The sequence below is a fragment of the Strix uralensis genome, chromosome 18, assembly GCF_047716275.1.
Source record: "Strix uralensis isolate ZFMK-TIS-50842 chromosome 18, bStrUra1, whole genome shotgun sequence".
In the NCBI taxonomy this organism is placed as follows: Eukaryota; Metazoa; Chordata; class Aves; order Strigiformes; family Strigidae; genus Strix; species Strix uralensis.
This window is the reverse complement of record NC_133989.1, coordinates 17603742-17619625: the sequence shown is the minus strand read 5'-3', so window position 1 is coordinate 17619625 and position 15884 is coordinate 17603742. Positions and strand designations below refer to the sequence as shown.

The window sequence follows — 15884 nt, the reverse complement described above, 5'->3', positions numbered from 1 at the left end:
GTTTAGGTTGGATATTAGGAAATTTCTTCATGGAAAGGGTTGTCAGGCCTTGGAACAGGCTGCCCAGGGAAGTGGTTGAGTCACCATCCCTGGAGGTATTTAAAAGCCATGTCGATGTGGTGCTTAGGGACATGGGTTAGTGGTGGGCTTGGCAGTGTTGGGTTAACAGTTGGACTTGATGATCTTAGAGGTCTTTTCCAACCTAAATGGTTCTATGATTCTGTGAATTGTTAGAGCCTCTTCAGGCATTGAGGAAGATGAGAAATAGGTGATCACACAAGACTCTTCACTCTGGACTAACTGATTTTGATACCCTGGAAAACAAGCTTGGGATAATCATGTCACTGAAGGAGACCAGGGAGTTTGTCATCATTTAAATGTCAGTTTCATAATGTAAAATCTTGGAACAGCATTCAAAAAGTCATGAGTCATCCAGGGAAATACTCTTGTTCTGTCCCCCTGCAGAACAACTTGGAAGCGCTGATGAGCTGAGGGCTGTGAGCAGAGACCGGGCTTTTGCTTGTTGGCCCAGACTTTGGGCACAGCTACCCGTGTGTCAGCCAACAGCAATTCCAGATTTGGCCATTGAGATCAAATTTGGCTGGGCTTTCTGTGTTATGCTAGGTCATAAGCAAAGCCCAGGCATTCCCCCGGAGGGGCCTGCATTGCTATTTTAAATGGCAGAAATAGGCTTTCTGTGTACAAGTTTCCTTGCAACCCATTTTCCGTACTCAGGGGTAGGGATCTCGAATGACTTCTACTGGAATAACTCTCAGTGGGTGTCAGGAGCAACAAACTCATTTCTCTCTGTACTCACAACTCACAGGTCAGTGAAGGAGACGCTGGAATCCAGCCTGTTTGAAGCTCAGCAGCACTTATCTCAGCTGGAGATCACCAGGAGTCAGCTTGAAATCCAACTTCACACAGTCACGCAGGCCAAGGAGGTGATACAAGGTGAGAGCCTCCTGTCTGTGGTGATCCCCCTGCTAGGGAAGATGGTATAAAAATAGCTCTGTGTCCGCAGTGCTTCTGAGGAGTGAAGGAGATGGAGGCAGATCTCTCCTGCACTGGAGTTCAGAGGGCGTAAGGTCAGTGAAGTCAGAACCAGTGTTTAGACTCTGAATCTTGCCATTTGTCCTGTTTGCAGGGGAAGTGAAGTGCCTTCAGTGTGGGCTGGAAGCAGAGCAATCTCTAATGAGGCAGGAACAGGAAAACATGGCACAACAGCTCCTGCAGACGGAACAGCAGTATAACAATACCCTCAAACTGCGGTAAACTGATCATGAAGTGGAAATAAACCAGCTCCTGCAAGACCTGGTAGGAAACAATATGCTTCTGAATTCTTCAAGTGAGCTTTGTGGGCTGGCTTTAGAAGAGTAATAGCCTGAGTGTGTGAAATGGCAGCAATCATCTGTCATAGGTCACACCTTGCTGGGCCAGGCAGCAGAGCCAGTGGCTCGTACTTGAAGGCATGTGAAGACCCCCAGGACTCTGCCAGGACAGTAAAAACAGCCACAGATTCAGTGTGGGCCTAAGGCAAGTTTAACTAGAGGTTGGGTTCTCCCCACCCAAAGCCTGGCAGGAAAGGGGTAGGATCTTACCAGACTCCTGTCTGCCATGAAGTAGACTCCTCACATTGCTGCCAACTGCAGTCACGGGAACTTTCTTCCTTTCTTTCTGTCCTTTCACTGTCATCAGAGGTGTTATCTCTGGGCTTGATGCATGTGGAACAGGCCCCTTGTTCCTGGTACTTCTGTTCGTGGCCTGTCTTGTGACTGGGGCATCAGGGTACCAGTCTCTTTCTCACCCTGCAGTCCATCTACATCTTTTCACTGATGGAAAGTGATGTGAGCTTTGAAGACAGGCTCTTAAGAATAGAGAGAAATCCTGAGGAGACAGGTGCTAGGAAACAGGCAGCCACTGGAGAGAGGAAGGTAACATCTCCTTTTCATAATGGTTGGACTCAGTGATCTTAAAGGTCTTTTCCAACCTAAATGATTCTATGATTCTTCCACCTGCTGACCTGCCTTTTAAGCTCCTTGACAGGTGTAGGGAGTGGCGTTCGGAAGGTCTCGTGATGTACGGAAGGAATAGCTGTAGCCCCCCTTGTTACGAGGTAAGGTGATGGATAGGCTTGTAACGCTAAGGGCACACCCACGAAGGAGGTGCTTGGCGAACGTATATATGTAAGATACGCAGTTTAATAAACGGACATTTTGTATCCACCACATTGGTGTTTGTGCTGATGTCTCCGAGAAGGTTTTAACCTCCCGCGGTATTAGTCCCTGTGACCTGATCACCACCGACATGTGGGTCGGCAGGTTTAAAGAAGCAGAGCTAATTACAACAAATGGTGACCCCGACGTGATCCAGCGAGAGACGAGCTGTGACAGTCGGCGGTGCACAGCAGGAGGTGAAGGAGCTCCACGCAGGACAGGAGACTCCGTGGCGCGCCATGGATGCCACAGTTAAGGCACTGAAAAGATGGGGTAAACAACATAAGACTTCTATGAAGTCGGGGACATTGAAAGCAATGCTGCAAAGATTGATAAAGCTCGGCGTTTTGGCAGAGCCAATAGACTGTATGAAGCCAGGGCTCTGGCCAGAAATAGAGGTGGAGTTAACAGAATAAGCGAAATTAGAAAAGCCAGAGCATTTAATGGCTTGGGGGAAAGCAAACGCGATGATGAAAGCTACCCGAGAGGAGCAACAGGCGTGGTGGGGTGCAAAGAAGGGTTTGCAGGGTCTTGCAGAGGAGACCACCCAGACGGAGGAGCACACAGCGAGCTCCGAAGATGAGGAGGGGGAGGACACAACGGGAAATCCAGAGGCGTGGCCCGTAGAAGACAAACAGCCAGGGGGAGACAGGGGTGGAGAACAGGAAAGGAGAGACGCGATCCTGTCTGCGCCCCCTCTGTCCCCTCCTGTGTACCCTTGGGGGGAGATGCAGGGGGTGGAAACCAAGGTGCGTAGGGGAGAATTAGCAGAAAAAGGGAAGGCGGACATGCAGCGTTGGGGGGCGGAGATGGAGGCTGTCCGGCAACAACAAGAGCAGGATCAAGTTGCTCAGGAGCAGGACCCGCTCCTTGATTGGCTGCCGGGCATCCCCCAATCCCCCGTGGGTGCTGCGCCATGGAGTGTAGCGGGGCCGGTGGAGCCTCACCTTATAAGGAAATTGAGCGACTCGTTCGCTCATTGGTGGGCCCCAAAGACCCGGACAGGGTCAGACGGCGAATCAGAGAGCGAAGAGGTAGAACATAACCAAAAGTGGGAGGACAGAAGAGATCAGGGGGCGCGGCCCAAACAGCGAGAGGTCCGCCCACAGTTAGAACCGCCCGCAGCGGAAATGAAAGGGCTGATGACGCAACTCACTAGGGCAGTGTGAGAGTTATCCGCTGCTGCTCAGGAGAACAGGCGGCTGCTCGTGGGGGGGGCAGTACCATCCCCTGCATCAAAGGCACCCACAGACTGGCAACTTATAGCCAAGGAGTGCATCATGTCAGGAGTGAAGCTTGAGCCTGCAGCGATACATGCCTACCCAGTCAGAGTCACCCCTGCAGGGCAGCAGGAGTGGTAGCCGCTTGATGCAAAAGCTGTGTTTAAGGCAGTTACCGAACATAGTTTGGGACATCCAGAAACAACCTTATTACTAGAAACCATTCTAGCGCTGCCATTGATCCCCTCTGATATGCGACAGCTAGCGAAAGCAGTATTAAAACCAGCAATGTATTTGCTGTGGAAAGAGGCATGGGGAAACCGAGTCAATGCTATGGTCCATGCGGCTACCAATCAGCAGCACCCCTTACATGGGACCACACATGACCGCCTCTTGGGGCAAGGCGCCTTTGCAACAATGCCGGCCCAGTTACAACTGCGGCCCAGAGAATTTACAGCCACTACTGAAGCTGGTAAACAGGCTTTTATGGACGTAGCCAAATTAGAAAAGAAGGAACCCGCTTGGACCTCTATCAAGCAGGGGCAGAATGAACCGTTCTTACAGTTTGTTGACAGGCTTTACGCTGCGGTTTTAGAATCAGACCTACCCGATGGTGCTAAAGAGGCCGTACTGGTGAAATGCATAAGACAGCAATCTAATCTGTTAATCAAAGGCATTGTAAAAGATATTCCCTTAAACACACCTATTGCCACCCTCCTCCGACAAGTAGTACAGAAAGAGGCATTGATACATACCCCGGGCGACGTTCATTTCACTGAAAGACCTATATTTTATAGGAAGGGCAATATGCGAGGCATCAATAAAAAGCCTCAGCAGGCAAACCAACAGGGACCACGGCCCTCAGGGAATGGGCCTTGCTGGGTGTGTGGAAAATCAGGTCACTGGGCGCGAGACTGCTGGCATAAGCGCTCACAGCAGGGAAACGAGAGTGGGGGAGCGAGGAACGGGGGCAGGGCTCCTCCTATGCACTACAAACAGCCCCCACAGAGCAGAGACAACTCCTCTTATACTCCCCGAGTGACAGTAAGATATGCCCAGGGATACCCTCAAGAGAGCAACCCAGACAAAACCCCACCAGTGATGGAGGCGCCAGAGCAAGAACCGTGGCTCTGGTCTTAGACTGTAGCGACAAGCCCATCGTCACCGTTTGGATAAGTCAGCCCTGCCCGGGAAGAACAGAAGAAATAGTAGTACAGGCCATGATTGATTCAGGTGCCGATGTGACAGCAATAGGTGAAAAGTGGTGGCCAGGACAATGGGAAACTACATTTGGGGGATTTGTAACAGGAGTAGGAGGGGCAAAGCCAGTATATAAAGCCATCACCATGACAACGTTTAAAGTACAAGACCAAGACAGAGGAGCTTTAATTGCAACATTAAAACCCATTGTGTTAACAGAATTTCACGGAGTTTTGTTGGGCCATGACTGTATGCAGCAAATGAAAATTGGCATTACAAATTTAGGGTAGGGGCCACTGCCGAGCACATACTGCCCTTAAAACTTACGTGGTTGACAACTTCACCAGTGTGGGTTGAACAGTGGCCGCTTAACTCAGAAAGATTAAGTGCACTTTATCAATTAGTAGAAAGAGAAGTGCAGGTGGGTCATTTAGAACCCTCCACAAGCCCTTGGAATACTCCTGTCTTTGTCATCCAAAAGAAAGATATGACCGAATGGCGCTTGCTCCACGATCTCAGAGCTGTAAATCAACAGATGCAGGCAATGGGCGCTTTGCAACATGGATTGCCCTGGGGTTCCGCCATACTAAAAGACTGGCCCATTGTGATTGTTGATATCAAAGATTGTTTTTTCAGCATTCCCTTGCATCCTGCCGACAGAGATTTGCCTTTACCATGCCGTCTGTGAACCTTGCTCAACCAGCTCAGTGCTGGCAATGAACTGTACTACCACAAGGTATGAAAAACTCACCTGTCATTTGTCAGCTATATGTGGCCAAGGCCATTGCACCTTTGAGAGAAGGTAGGTCTGACCACCATGTGGTGCATTATATGGATGACATATTATTAGCAGCACCTACAGAACAGCAAGTAGAACACCTGTTTCAGCGTGCCAAAGCCTTACTGCAAGAACATAACTTGAGCATTGCTGAAGCAAAGATCCAGCGTGGTACACGGTTTGTGGTGGTGCAATCTTTACCCCCCCCCCCGCCCCTCTTTGTTGGGCTGCTTGGTGCTAGGTGCGATTCCACCCACATCCCCCGAGCTATACACCAGTCTGTGGAGATAAGGACTGACAACGTTAACGAGCCTGGCTCCTGCCCCTCCCGATTGCTCGGAAATGGTTAAAATGGCCCAACAACTCCTAAGGGCCTGGCACACCTGTGCCTGGGATGGGGTCAAATGGGAACAATAACAGAGTCGCACATTAATCAAATTCTTTTGTAACTGCTGGAAGGCACCAGAAGGCATTTGACAAAAGTCAATTATCTTGGACCCTATAAATGGCGACCACCAGGGAGACCCTTTGAGCTCTCCTGGATCGCAGCGGGCCTGTGACCAGCATCTCCCCTGAGCTGGGACGCCTCTCAGGTACCAAACCCTTAAGGTGTCCGGAAGGCCAGGGCGAAGTCCCCCGCTTGAGTCTCAATTATCGCCTGTTGAGGAATGCCAAGGCATTGTGAATATTTACTCTAAACTCGAGAGGGAAATTTTCTTTGAGCTAGCTTCTCTTTACTCTGTGTGTGTGTGTGGGTACGTACCCTTGTTTCTGTGTGTGTATGTCTGTTCTGTGTTCATTCTACTGAATCCAAACACCTTTGTTTCTGTATGTTTGTCCATTTTGTTATGTGCATGCATATGTATATATATATATATATATAGGTACCGTTAAGTAAGTTAGTGTGAATCTTGTCATTTTAGAATCTGAATAAGTCGCTTTTCTTTCTTTTAGTATCTCTGAATTATTTTATAATAATAAATTGCTGTTAGTTATTAATAAACCTAGATTTCTTACTAAATATTACCGTGTCAATACTTTCATCCGCGACAACGGTTACAATATCTGGGCATGACTTTGGGAACAACATAAGTCTGCAACCGATAGCTCTTGCTCCAGACACTGCCACTCTCCATGACGTTCAGAAACTAGTGGGAGCCTTACAGTGGCTCCGCACCTTTGTCTGTATTCCCTTGGGACTTATGCAACCCTTTTATGAATTATTGAAAGGTGAACACTTGTGGGAGCCAAGGACACTCATGAAGGAGTGTCAGGACAATTTAAAGCTTATACAAGCTATTTTACAACAGCGACCATTGCAGTGATGAGATCCGAAGCATTCAATCACAGCGGGCTGCTTTATTTCTGAACATGGCACAGTAGGCATCCTGTTTCAAGGCACGGACGGCAAGCCCGTGCCCTTAGCCTGGGCTTACCAAAGTAGCAACAAGGCTGCCTTTGTTACCATTGTCGCTGTTTTAGCAGACCTCATAGGACGCCTATGCAACATGGCTCTTCAACACTTTGGAAGGGAACCTGACACTATACTCATCCCCTGGAAGCAGCAGGTGTGGGAGGACATGGTTACGCGTTCGGAAGACTTACAATGTGCCATCTTTGACTTTCCGGGCTCCATAACGACAGGAAAGTGTCTACAATGGATTTCACACCTGAAGACACTTCAACTACAACTCACCCTACCTCTATCCATGCGTCCTCTTCACGGCACAACATATTTTACAGACGCCTCATCACAATCGCAAACAGCTGAAGTCGTATGGAAAACCGAAGAACGCTGGGAAAAGAGACTGTGGACTCAGACTAACAAATCTGTACAATGGTTAGAGGCCAAAGCAGTCCAGATGGCACTCCAGCAAGAGACAGAGAATCCTGTTAATATTGTTACAGACTCTTTATATGTTTATAAACTTGTACACAAAATGACAACAGTAGGATTTGTGCAGACGGAAGTGTCAACTTTACTTTATGAAGTTCTACAACAGCGCATAGGGCAGGCCTTTATTACACATGTGAATAGTCACCAATCCCTACCAGGTCCGATTGTAGAAGGTAATCATAAGGCTGACCAAGCGGCATGGGGTGTGTGGTCATTGGACACCGCAAAGAGTTTACATGCCTTTCTACACCTTGGAGCAAAAGCCTTAGCAAAAAACATGTCATATTTCTCTGTCGCAAGCAAAAAACATAGTGGCACTTTGTCCCTACTGTCAAAAAGGCCAACTGTGGGAGGCAGGTGTCAATCCACGGGGTCTCTCTTCCAATCAGATATGGCAAACTGATGTAACAGCATGTGAATTGTTAAAATCAATTAAGTATCTCATAGTAACCATTGACACCTTTAGCTCTACAATATTAGCCACAATGGCTCGTAAGCAAACAGCCAGACACATTATTGTTCATTGGGAGGGCGTTATCGCCTTGTTAGGGAAGCCACAAGAGATCAAAACAGATAACGGCCCTTGTTTTGTTGCTAGACGCACAAAAGAATGGTGTGCATTGTGGGACATCAAATTAGTACACGGCCTTCCTTATAACAGTCAAGGACAAGCGATAGTGGAATGTGCACATCGCACCTTGAAAGCAAAGCTCCAACAGCTTGGGGAGGGGGAAGGTCATAGAGGGACAATACCCATAGACCGCCAACAGGCTCTTTTGTCACACGCTTTGTATACCTTAAATCATTTTGTTCGAGGCGATGAGTCTACACCTCCCCTGTGGAAACACTTTATGCCAGCCCAGGTGACAAAAAACTATCCTTTGGTCCAGATCAAGGAACCGGGCGCGATAGCTTGGGAGTCGGGGTGGTCACTGAGAGTGTTTGGGCGTGGGTACGCAGCAGTGGAAAAGGACGGCCTAACCAAATGGATACCTGCACGGTGTGTAAAACCTGATCTAACATAAGATGGAGTTTTGTGTTACAGTGTTGGTGGTGGATCACCCTCCTTGGTTGCGTGTTGCCAACTCACGCAGGATATTGGAGAGAGTGGGCACGAGCACATCACCACGAAGACGTGTGTTTTCCTCTGGATACAGGGGCAGAATCTTGCTATGTCTTCATCACAGCCACCTTTGTAAAACCAGAATGGTTTGGGTGGCTTGACAACGTGTGGGCTTGGATTACTAGTTGGCTTAGTTGGGATTGGCTCATTTGGGGAATTATTGGAATATGTGGTGTGCTTCTTGCTATTTGTATTGCCTTTACATGTATTAGTGCCATAGTTTGTAGATTGTTTAAGAAGGTTAATGTTTTGGTTTTAGACCGACATATGGGTCTTGCTTATCAGTACTTGGAACAGCGCAATAATGACAATCAACCAAGAATAACGATGTTATAAAGCATGGAGAGGGGGAAGTGTAGGGAGTGGCATTCGGAAGGTCTCGTGATGTACGGAAAGAATAGCTGTAGCCCTCCCTTGTTACGAGGTAAGGTGATGGATAGGCTTGTAACGCTAAGGGCACACCCACGAAGGTGGTGCTTGGCGAATGTATATATGTAAGATACGCAGTTTAATAAACGGACATTTTGTATCCACCACATTGGTGTTTGTGCTGAAGTCTCCGAGAAGGTTTTAACCTCCCGCGGTATTAGTCCCTGCGACCTTGTCCTGGTTTAACCAGGATAGGGTTAAGTTTCCCCAGCAGTGGGGGGGGAGCTCTAGCCGGGTTATTCAGATACCATGCGGACATCACATCCTGGCAGGTCACATTTTCCTGGCGCGGGAGCGCGGTGCACTCGTGGTTTTGTACATCGTGCTTCAAACTGCTGTATTTGGTAGCTATTTTGCTCTGTTCATTGCTATCACTATTACTGTTATTGTTATTGTTGTTGTTGGTTGTGTTGCTATTGCATTGTTGTATTAAACCTTTCCTTATTTCAGTCTTGGGGCTTTGTATTTCACTCCCTTTGTGGGGGAGGGGCAGCGGCCGCGTGGTCTCAGACCCCGGCAGGGGCTAAACCATCACAACTTTGGCGCTCCAACGTGAGGCTGGAGAAGACTGAAATAAGGACAAAAGGAGAAGTGTGTTAGAGCAATCTGTTAGGTGTAATTTTTCTGTTTTACTTGTATTGTTTGATAAGAAACGTTTGCAATGCTGGGCAATTTGCTTGCGTGGTGGGGCTGGATTAATCCTCATGTCCACTCTGTGCTCCTAGTAGTGGCATTTTTTGTCAGTGGAAAATGTGGCAAGGGCTGTATTTTGCTCTACTGGTTACTGTCTGCTTATAATGGGCTCGTTTCGCTGCTTGTGGGGGTGCACCGCTACCTGTTTGCTGCCTGGGCTTTTGTTTGGGGTCTCACCCCCTCTATGGGTGAGCCAGGGGAGGAGATTCTCTCGGTTTTTGAGAGTTTCAGCTATCCCTGGAGCCTCCTGGCCACTGTGTTCACGGCACAATGCTTTCTAAATGTCTGCCTGATCTTGTTTTGGGCCATGCGGTACTTCTCCAATAATAGCACCACCCGGAAACCTGCCCCGGGGGCAGATAGTTATAAATGGCAAGGTGTGTGGGAGAAGATGGGCAAGTGCCTGAGTCAGTGGTCACCCCCAATGCTTTGAGATCTCACTGTCGAACAAGCGCAGAGTCCTGATAAACTGGTGGAGTGTTTGGAAAAAAGGTGTGCTGCCAATCTGACAAATCCCGGGAGACACAAATCCTTGCGATGTGCTGGGGGCTTGCCCATGCTTACCGTGTCATCTTTAACACTGTTCACTGCCCCCAAGGGGGCGAAAGAGCTGCAGGGTCTGAAAGTGAGCCTGCTGGTACAGCAGCTGGGCCAGGGGGACAGGCAGCGCCAGTACCAGTCGCCTCCACCAGCACAGCAGCTGAGCTGGAGGGACAAGCAGTGCCAGTATCAGTTGCCCCGATACGGAAAACCAAATATACCAAAAAATCCCCTCGCAGTGCACAGGGTGATAATGAACCAGGCCCATCACGAGAGCAGGAGGAAGAGCCGGAGGTAATCATCCGATCTCTATCCCTCAGTGAGTTGCGAGATATGTGGAAGGATTTCAGCCGCATTCCAGGCGAGAAAATTTGCACCTGGCTGCTCCGATGCTGGGATACTGGAGCTGCTGGTTTGGAATTGGAGGGGAGAGAGGCCAAGCAGCTGGGACCTTTAGCCAAGCAGGCCGGTATTGACAAGGCAATAGGGAAACAGGCTCAAACCCTCAGCCTTTGGAGGCGACTCCTGCTAGGTATAAGGGAGAGGTACCCCTACAAGGATGATGTTCTATGTCGGTTAGGCAAGTGGACCGACATGGAGAAAGGCATTCAAAACCTCAGGGAAATGGCTGTGTTTGACATGGTCTATGGTGACCTGAATGATGAGCACTCACCTATGGATCCAGATCTGGTCCCTTGCACACAGCTGATGTGGCGGAAGTTCCTGCAAAGTGGACCAGAGGGACATTCCAAAGCATTAGCAGCAGCATCCTGGTGGCGAGACAATCAGACAGTGGATAAAGTGACTATGCAGCTCCAGCAATATGAGGGAATTCTCCCTTCCTCCCAACATGCTTTGGTTTCAGCTGTAGAGGAACTGTCTCAGAGGCTCCAAAAAATGGAACAGGACATGTCCTATGTTTCACCTGCACGGGCCAATGTCTCAGCCATTAGAAGCAGGCGTTTCCCCACCCAAGAGAAGGGCGGTAGAAGGTACACACCACGGGGCACCCTGTGGTTCTTCCTCCACGACAATGGGGAGAACATGAGAAGGTGGCATGGACAGCCCACTTCCGCCCTAGCTGCACGAGTACAGCAACTGAAAGGGAAGACCACCATGAAAGGGGAGTCTTCCAAGAGAGATGCAGCTCCAGTGTCTAGTCAGAAACCCCCCAGACAGAATAGAATGGCCAACAGTATGCTTGACCCTCTTGAGGGGACCAGGAAGTCATTCCTGCAGGAGTCACTCTTAGATCAAGTGAATGATGGTGAGCAGGATTAGAGGGGCCCTGCCTCCAGCCAGGTGGAGGAAAGGGATAATCGGATTTACTGGAAGGTGTGGATCCAATGGCCTGGCACATCAGAACCACAAGAATATAAGGCCTTGGTAGACACTGGCGCACAGTGCACCTTGATGCCATCAAGCCACAGTGGGGTTGAATCCATCTGCATCTCTGGAGTGACAGGGGGGTCCCAACAGCTGACCCTATTAGAGGCTGAAGTAAGCTTAACTGGGAAGGACTGGCATAAGCACCCCATTGTGACTGGCCCAGATGCCCCGTGCATCCTAGGTATAGACTACCTCAGGAGAGGGTACTTTAAAGACCCAAAAGCGTACCGGTGGGCCTTTGGTATAGCTGCCCTGGAGGAGGTTGAGCAATTGTCCACCTTACCCGGCCTCTCAGAGGACCCCTTGGTGGTGGGGTTGCTTAAGGTTGAAGAGCAGCGAGTGCCAATTGCTACCAAGACGGTGCACCGGCGACAGTACCGTACTAACCGAGATTCCCTGGTCCCCATCCATCAGCTGATCCGTCGACTAGAAAGCCAGGAGTTGATCAGCAAGACTCATTCACCTTTCAACAGCCCTATATGGCCAGTGAGAAAACCTAATGGCGAATGGAGACTGACCGTGGACTACCGTGGCCTGAATGAAGTTACGCCAGCGATGAGTGCTGCAGTGCCGGACATGCTAGAGCTCCAGTATGAGCTGGAGTCGAAGGCAGCCAAGTGGTACGCCACAATTGACATCGCTAACGCGTTCTCCTCCATTCCAATAGCACCAGAGTGCAGGCCACAGTTTGCATTCACTTGGAGGGGTATCCAGTACACCTGGAATCGATTGCCCCTGGGGTGGAAACACAGCTCCACCATTTGCCATAGACTGGTCCATATTGCACTGGAGAAAGGTGGGGCTCCAGAACACCTGCAGTTCATTGATGATATCATTGTATGGGGGGACACAGCTGAGGAAGTCTTTGAGAAAGGAAAGAAGGTAATTGAAATCCTCCTGAAGGCCGGTTTTGCCATCAAGTGACAGAAAGTTAAGGGGCCTGGAAGGGAGATTCAGTTCCTAGGAATAAAATGGCAAGATGGGCGTCGCCACATCCCAATGGAGGTGATAAACAAGATAACAGCCATGGCCCCACCAACCACCAAAAAAGAGACTCAATCTTTCCTGGGCGCTGTGGGGTTCTGGAGGATGCACATCCCAAACTACAGCCTGATTGTGAGCCCTCTCTACCATGTAACCCACAAGAAGAACGATTTTAAATGGGGCCCAGAGCAACAACAAGCCTTTGAACAAATTAAGCAGGAGATTACCCAGGCAGTGGCTCTCGGGCCAGTCCGGACAGGGCAGAAGATTAAGAACGTGCTCTACACCGCAGCCAGGGAGAATGGCCCTTCCTGGAGCCTTTGGCAGAGAGCAGATGGGGAATCCCGAGGCCGACCTCTAGGCTTTTGGAGCCGGGGATACAAAGGCTCTGAAGCTAACTATACCCTGACTGAGAAGGAGATACTGGCAGCGTATGAAGGAATTCGAGCTGCCTCAGAAGTGGTCGGCACTGAGACACAGCTCCTCCTGGCACCCCGACTGCCGGTGCTGGGATGGATGTTCAAAGGAAAGGCTCCCTCCACACATCATGCAACAGATGCCTCGTGGAGTAAATGGGTTGCTTTGATAACACAACGGGCTCGAATAGGGAACTGCAACCCCCCAGGATTAGTGGAAATGATCATGAACTGGCCAGAGAGCAAAGATGCTGGGATGTCACCAGAACAAGAGGTGAAACATGCTGAGGAGGCCCCGCCGTATAACGAGCTGCCAGAGGAAGAAAAACGATATGCCCTGTTCACTGATGGGTCTTGTCGCATTGTGGGAAAACACCGACGATGGAAGGCTGCAGTGTGGCATCCCACACGAGAAACCACTGAAGCTGTTGAGGGACAAGGTGAATTGAGCCAGTTCACAGAGGTGAAAGCCATCCAATTGGCTTTGGAGATTGCTGAGCGAGAAAAGTGGCCGAGGCTCTATATCTACACTGACTCGTGGGTGATGGCAAGTGCCCTGTGGATGTGGTTGCAGCAATGGAAACACAACAACTGGCAACGCAAGGGCAGACCCATCTGGGCCGCTGAAGTATGGCAGGACATTGCAGCCCGGGTGGAAAACCTCGTTGTGAAGGTGCGCCATGTGGACGCCCATATACCCAAGAGTCGAGCCACTGATGAACATCAGCATAACCAGCAGGCGGACCAAGCTGCTAAGATTGAGGTGGCTCAGGTGGACTTGGACTGGCAGCGTAAAGGTGAACTGTTCATAGCCCGGTGGGCCCATGAGACCTCGGGCCACCAAGGCAGAGATGCAACATATAGGTGGGCTCGAGATCGAGGGGTGGACCTCACCATTGACACCATCGCAGAGATCATCCATGGATGTGAGATATGTGCTGCAATCAAACAAGCCAAACGGGTGAAGCCCCAGCGGAATGAAGATCGATGGATGAAATATAAATATGGAGAGGCCTGGCAGATCGACTACATCACACTACCACAGACCCGCCGAGGCAAGCGCCACGTGCTCACAATGGTGGAAGCAACCACTGGGTGGCTCGAAACTTATCCAGTGTCCCACGCCACTGCCCAGAACACCATCCTGGGCCTTGAAGAGCGAGTCCTGTGGCGACACGGCACCCCAGAGAGGATTGAGTCAGACAATGGGACTCACTTCCGAAATAACCTCATAGATGCCTGGGCAGAAGAACACGGCATCGAGTGGGTCTACCACATCCCCTACCATGCACCAGCCTCCGGGAAGATCGAGCGCTACAATGGACTGTTAAAAACTACATTGAGAGCAATGGGGGGTGGAACCTTCAAACACTGGGACACACATCTGACAAAGGCCACTTGGTTAGTCAACACAAGAGGATCTGCCAATCGAGCTGGCCTGGCTCAGTCAAAACTTCCACGTGTTGTGGACGGGGATAGAGTCCCTGTGGTGCGCATGAGGGACCTGCTGGGAAAAATGGTCTGGGTTAGTCCTGCACTGGGCAAAGGCAAACCCATCCACGGGATTGTTTTCGCTCAAGGACCTGGGTGCACCTGGTGGGTGATGCAGAAGGATGGAGAGGTCCGATGCGTGCCACAAGGGGACTTGATTGTGGGTGAAAACACACCGTGAGTTATACTGTGCTTTTGTTAATTTTTTCTTTGTCAGTGCTAATTGCTAAGTGGCAGCTAGATGTGACGCACATGGTATAGAATAAAGGGGTGGATTATGTCCTGGTTTAACCAGGATAGGGTTAAGTTTCCCCAGCAGTGGGGGGGGAGCTCTAGCCGGGTTATTCAGATACCATGCCGACGTCACATCCTGGCAGGTCACATTTTCCTGGCGCGGGAGCGCGGTGCACTCGTGGTTTTGTACATCGTGCTTCAAACTGCTGTATTTGGTAGCTATTTTGCTCTGTTCATTGCTATCACTATTACTGTTATTGTTATTGTTGTTGTTGGTTGTGTTGCTATTGCATTGTTGTATTAAACCTTTCCTTATTTCAGTCTTGGGGCTTTGTATTTCACTCCCTTTGTGGGGGAGGGGCAGCGGCCGCGTGGTCTCAGACCCCGGCAGGGGCTAAACCATCACAGACCTGATCACCACCGACATGTGGGTCAGCAGGTTTAAAGAAGCAGAGCTAATTACAACAGACAGGACGTGATTTATGGAGAGCACAAAGCCGTTGCTGTGCACTGTTGAGGTGGGGAGTTGTGGGAGGGATGAAGCTTCACAATTGTTTTGAGGAGCATGGCTGGGACTTCACCTTGAAGTCTTTCCCTCCACTCATCAGGCAAGAGAGCAGAAGGGGCATCAGTCAGAGCTGCAGAAGATACTGGAGCAATGGGGAAAAGAGAAGGCGGAGACAGAAGGGGAGCACGAGGAGCAGCTGTTTGATATGAAGCAGAAAGTTGCTACCATGCGAGCTCAACAAGAGGAGGAACGAACCAGAGTCGAAAATGCCAAGCAACAGGTAAAGACTCTGAAAGGAGAATTTGTGTAGCTTTTTTGCAAGGCTAGAGCTGTGGGAGATGTCTGGATGTCGGGCTGTGTGGAGCATGCCCTACATGTTTTCTACATTGAATTTGGTGAGGTGAAAGGCAAGCAGGGTTCTCTTTGGGACTAGGAATGAGACCTGTCAGAGGAAGCCGGGCAGAAGCATCACCTTTCAGTTGAGATTTTTTTGCTGCTATTGGTTTTTTAAGACTTACCTCAGAGTATCTTCACAGTTCTCTTAACAGTCCTCTTTTGATCTTTACTGATACATGCTTATAACCTTAACTCCATTAAAGACCAAACTGAATTTGTAGGACTGAATCCCCATGAGGATGGGGTTTTTGTTTGGGGGGGACAGGGGGGCATGGCAAGATTGTTGACAAAAGAAAAAACATTTTAAAGACTCCTCTGAAATATTTCTGAGCAGTAAAACAGGGGTGTCTTCTGGGCTGTTTTAAGTCAC

The 15884-nt window shown here is 49.6% G+C and overlaps 1 pseudogene; it reads left to right on the top strand.

The window, feature by feature from the left end:
* The window catches only part of LOC141951641 (uncharacterized), a 45852-nt pseudogene that overhangs the window by 17479 nt on the left and 12489 nt on the right, over nt 1–15884 (top strand).